The sequence below is a fragment of the Rhagoletis zephyria genome, unplaced genomic scaffold (genome assembly GCF_001687245.7).
Source record: "Rhagoletis zephyria isolate East Lansing unplaced genomic scaffold, Rhagoletis_zephyria_1.1 Rzeph_scaffold_06884, whole genome shotgun sequence".
NCBI classification, from domain to species: Eukaryota; Metazoa; Arthropoda; class Insecta; order Diptera; family Tephritidae; genus Rhagoletis; species Rhagoletis zephyria.
The window spans coordinates 1-6147 of NW_016163967.1; positions in this window are offsets into that span (position 1 = coordinate 1).

Here is a 6147-nt window from a genome sequence, read left to right on the forward strand (position 1 = left end):
TTATATTTACTTAGTAAGAGCAAATGTTTTGGTACACGAACTCAAAAAAACGCATGCTAAGTTAATGGCTATTTGAAAAGTGACATTAACGAAAAGTTGCCGGGCTTTCAAGCGTTTTACGAAAACTGTTTGCAATGATGGAATAGGGTTCACTCGAAAATCGTGGTACCGTAATTTGTCTGTTAGAAGGCGATTCCGAAAAGGTTNCGCTGCTAAGTTAATGGCTATTTGAAAAGTGACTTTAACAAAAAGTTCCTGGGCTTTCAAGCTTCTTACGTAAGTTGTTTGCAATGATGGAATAGGGTTCAATCCAAAATCGTGGTACCGTAATTTGTCTGTTAGAAGGCGATTCCGAAAAGGTTAAATATTTCGGATATTACGGTCACTAAAAATCGTGTATCAGCAATATATCACTGGTCAACAGTGGTTTTGATGCACACGCACTATAATTCTAATACAAATGTCTATCAAAAATTGCATTTATTTCTCTATTATGTACATAAAAATATTCCTTTAGGCGACTTTTATAAATGAAAGGAAATGAAATAATTTCAAGCTGTCCCTTTTGAATAAACGTTCAATATATTGCTTTCAATCTGCTCACACGTAAGAGTTGTCAAAAACCATTTGTTTGAACATGTTAACCTCAAGGAAATGTCGATTATACCAATTTACAGAAATATTTATTAAATGTAAAAATAAGTTCGGGTTCTTAAAAATCAGTAAAATTAAAAAAATCAGCACATGTACTGATTAAATCAGCGCATCTTAGCCACCCTACTTCCGATTTCGGAGTACTTAAGTACCCTGCAGGAAATGGGACTAGTTTGTAGCTAACTATTAACTAACTAGCAGTCGACTAGTGATAACTATTTATTAACTATTTCCGTTGGCCGTGAAAACTGGTTTCCTCTGCATTAGATTTCAACTGACTTGTGGCTAACAACTTTTGAACATAAACCATTAATAAAAAAAAGATTTTATAATTTTTTATATTTTTATTTATTTACTTATTTTATTTAAACCTACATGTTTGCTTATTTGTTTACATGTTCTTTTGTAGGGGTCTCATAATTGAATTCGATCAGACGTAATATCAAAATGATAATATAAAATTTCGGCCTTTACTTTATTTGTCCTGAATATGAAAAAGAAAATGCGAAGTTAAAAAAAAGTTTATTAAAAGTAATTTTAGAATGGGTATATTTGAATACTTTACAAAAAAGCTAACTTGAAGTTGGTTATTTTGATCAACTGATAAATTTTTTCTGCAGGGTTTTTGACTTATAATTTCCCTGTAAATTTTCCTCATTTAGACCATGAAATTTTCTCCTTATACAAGAAAAATATTGCCCATTTTTTGTCCAGCGTCTTAACATATCGAGCACTATCGAGCATTAGGATGTATTTACCAATCCTTACCAAACTCGGTGAGGACATTGCCTAGGGCCTCACTAAGAAACTCGTTGAAAATTTTTGAAATCAGACAAGAACCACACCCACCTCCCATATAACGGTCATTTACAGAAATACGACGACTGCGATAAATTAGTAACTATTTAAGCTAATTTACTCAAAATCGATATATGCAATGACCCCTTAGCAAAAATGACTTTTAAGGAAATTTTTGGAAAATGGGCATAGAACCGCCCACTTACGCCTACATATGTGTGTCTAGGTGCCCGGTTTATCAATTTCTACCAAACTCGACACATTTAGCAACCTTGGCGCAAGGAAGTAATATTTTGAAAATTTTTGAAATCGGACTAAAACTACTGCCACTTCCATATAACGGTAAATTTGCGAAATACGAAAACTCCGATATTTCAATAACTACAGATGCCAACTTACAACGATTTTTAACAAGACGCAGGATTATTGATTTTTGTTAAATGGGTACTCAGTACTCTGATAAGAAATGTTAGGGCAGGGTAGCAGAAATTCAAAAAGCCATGGCTTAAACGAATTTCTTTTGTTTCAAAATTGTTGACTTCAAAATACTATATATACAATGCATTTGTACATAAGTACCAGTTGCAGCTGCATTAAAATATATTTAGTTCCACTGCTTATTTAAATGCTTAACAATTTCAGGAATACGAGTAGCCTATGCAAAAAGTGACATTTGTAATTTGATGCGGCCAATTGCGCAATTACATCGCATTATTTAAAGCCCTTAAATGCCATTGAATGCCAAAGTGATTTTTTTCAGAACTTAGTTCAAGCGCAGCAGGGGTTAATGAGCGACTTAAAATTGATATGCCTATTTAACGGTTTTGTTATTTGTATATTTAATATATATATGTGTGTAATACTTACAGACATACGTATCTTTCTTAAATACACTTTTTTTCTCCCGCTGCACTAGTCGCAATTCAATTTTACATCGCAATGACATTAAATTGTGCTTTGTGGCTTTAAATATTTAATAATGCAAATATGTTTTACCGCAAAAACGAATTAAAGCAATAATTGGCAATCACTGCGTGCGGGTATTTATAAAACAAGTAAATGTACTTATGTTGTCAGGTTCGGTTTTTTTCCTGCTTGTATTGACAGAAATGTTAATGTTGTTGAGGTTAATAAACAAGAGCGCGAAACAATCTATTTTAAAATGTTAAGTTATGCGAATTGAGTAAATAGTTTGGAAGCAAATTTGGTAGTGATTTACATATATGTATTATTGCGTATAGATAATGGTTTATATATTTATATATGTTTACATATGTACCTGTGTATAAAAGGCACTTAAAAGTTGCATTTAAGCATCTAAGCCAACTTTAATTTCTTCTTGAAAACTCTCAATTAGTACAAGATATTGCAAGGCTTAGCTTGCAGGTTCTACACCGATGGCTCCAAGCTAGAACTGAATGTAGGAAGTGGGATATATTCGCAAGAACTCTCACTTAGCCTCAGTTTTCGTCTGCCGGATTGCAGTAGCGTTTTTCAGTCTGAACCAACGAAGCTGCTAGATGGCTGGTCGATTCTCCTACTAATCTAAATGCAGTAAATATTTTTTCTGATAGCCAGGCAGTTATCAAAGCACTTAATTGCGACAAATATACATCGAAGATTGTCATGGAATGTAGACGTACTCTAAATGAGCTGGCAAGGAGTTACTCTACTCAAGTTGTATGGGTACCAGGTCATAGGGACATACTGGGCGGACGAGCTGGCTCGGAAAGGAATCCTACTGCCTGCGATCAGTACAGCTCGTAATGCGGGTATTCAGCTATCAGNTGGGCGGACGAGCTGGCTCGGAAAGGAACCCTACTGCCTGCGATCAGTACAGCTCGTAATGCGGGTATTCAGCTATCAGCTATAGCTCAGCGAATTCATGATTTTATTTCCTCTATGATCTTGCAACTATGTACAACGTTGGTTCGATGCGTCAACCTCTAGTCTTATATCATCTAAGCCAATAAATCTTCTTTTAAGCAAACTGAAGAGCACGGATGTGCGTTTTCTGTTATAGGAATAGGAATTCTCGCTGTTTCACAGGACAAAAAGTTCCCCGTACATTCTAGAATATCGTTCAAGAGAAGCTATACCTACCGTGTTCTTTCTTGGAAAGATGTGGTCTTATATGTCCAAGCCAACTCTGCAGTTGCCTGACTGCGATAGAAGAAAAATACTCGTTTGTTTGCTCTGGCTCTTTGATCAAGATATCGTGCTGCCTACTAAATAGCAAATACTTCTTTTTGATACACCCGTGACGTGGTGATGCGCCTAGAATATCTGAATAACCAAAGATTCCTTTGATCCATCAACTAGTTTCTCTGAGTCTTACTGTCGCAGTAACGTCTGCCCCAAGCAATTTCTTCAAGCGGAGGTAGACGCAAGATCATATTTTGGATGTATGAGGGCGTGAGGTAAAGGTGCGCTTACACAGTTTTTTGCTCTTTGAATGAAATGAAAAGTAGTAAGTGATATGAAAAGTAAAATCGTATAACATAAGCACAGGGCCGAATCAGACAAGACATACGGGGTTTCTAAATATTTCGACTAAGAGGTCATCTATTGGCGCATTATGAATTTTATAATATATAGGAAATTTTCTAAATAACTCCGGCGCCACCTAGCGGGTCCCTTTCAATTTGGAATTTTCAATCCAGTCGACAAAATTAGAAACACTTTTTGGGAGCCCTTATTTCGGATATTTTGAAGCGATAGACTTCCCTTGCTGGATACTATGCTCCTTTTTATTTACAGCCATGCACCGACGCGTCTATTGTGATACATGCCTTCCTGGTAGCCTTTTAATGCCAGAACTATTTGAGGACCTGCCAAGAAAAGGTCTTATCAAAAAAAAAAAAAGGTCTTATTGAAAAAGTGATTCCTGAAAGCGTTTACATAGAAGCGGTCTTCGTTTTGAAAGGGTGTGAAAAATATATCATGATATTGCGAGACTAAAGCAGCCGGTATTCGTTGCCATTTCTTAATTATTATTAAAAAAAAAGACGGAACTATATTTCGTATGCGCCGCACTTTATTCTATTTTGGAAAAAAGGGGATATAATCAAATAAGTATGTATATGTAGCACGAGAAGTGATAGCGAAATAACTGTAACGGTATTTTAAAGATTTTGAAATGGAAAATTTAGAAAAAATAGTATAGTTGGACAAAATAATTACCTTCAGAATAGAAGGTTTTAAATTCTTTTCTTTTTTACCCCGGAACCAGTATGCAATGAACTTTTTAACATATTATGGCGATTCCTACGTCAAGCAATCCATTTCCAAGCTGGAAAGAATCGAAAAAAGGTATATTAATTTTTTTAAGTTCATTACAAACTGTTTTTAAGTAAAAAAAAAAATTTTAAAAGATATAAAAACGTTTACTTTTGATGTTCATTTTAAAGGTCGGATTTTATGAAAATTTACCATGATCTCAAACTCGACTTCCAAACTAAAATTTTTGAATTTGAATGAAATTAAGAACCTTCTATTTTTAAAGGTAATTTTAAAGGCCACGAACGAGACTATTTCCGCTGCCTTCTCAAACTTAAAATCTTTAAAATGCCGAAACTATAATTTTGCTAGATATCTCTCCTCCTACTCTAGATATTTGATTTTGTGCCTTTTTTCCAAAATAGAACATAGTGCGCCATGGAAAACTTTTGGTAGTATTTGAAGGCTTTATACGAGTATTTACTTTAAATTGCACTATGAAATTTACACTGTTTTTACTTTCTACAAATTTAAATGAAAAGTAGCAGCGTCTACTGTGGTTGCGTGCCTTTTTTTTGCATTATTATTATTTATTTTTTTGACTCTCGCGCTTTATGCGGTTTCGAAAGGCGATAAAAACTTGCGCTGAAACCAATGGCAAAAAAAAAACACAAAAACAAAGTGGTATGTGTATGAGATGGTAAAGCATAATTCCGCGCACGTACATACATATCGATTTCAGGATTTATTTACAGGGTTTTTATAAGCAAAAAAATAAATCAATTGAACGCTTTTGTTTTATAGAAAGAATAAATATTTTAATATTTTTTATACATACTCCTGTTAATAAAGCAAATGAGTGAAGAAAAAATTTCTCATTTATTAATTTTTTCTGTTTTTGTTATTTTCTCTACAATTTGCATCTCAATAAATCACTCCATCAACTGCATTTCGCAAATTTAATTGAAAAAAAAAACACGGAACAAATCAAAAATAAATTACAAATGCTGGAAAATATTACTGAAAATACCATCACGAAACAAATCAAAAAAAAAATGTCTGTGAACTACAAACGACGCGCGAATAACGCATAAATCCTACCATTTCAACGTATATATGTACAACTTTCCCAACCTACACAACAATAAAAATGTTAATTAAAACACAAATACATTTGACTTGTAACTTTCGAACATAAAATTGTTGCCGAAAAACCAACAACAAAAAACACAAATCAAAATCCAAAACTCCAATTTGGCTTACAAATATAAATCGATGCCTGAACAAATTTTCAAAAAAAACAAAAAAAAAACTCTTTGCTGCTCACTTGGACACGTTCTGTTGGGCGGTTGCTTCGCCACCTACTCTGCCCTTTCTTCGCTCCCTCCCACTACTTCCGACGCACTGTACACTGTACTTGGCCGCGGCGTTCACACCCACCCCTCATCAGGTGGTCAGGATGTCGAAGTGGACCTC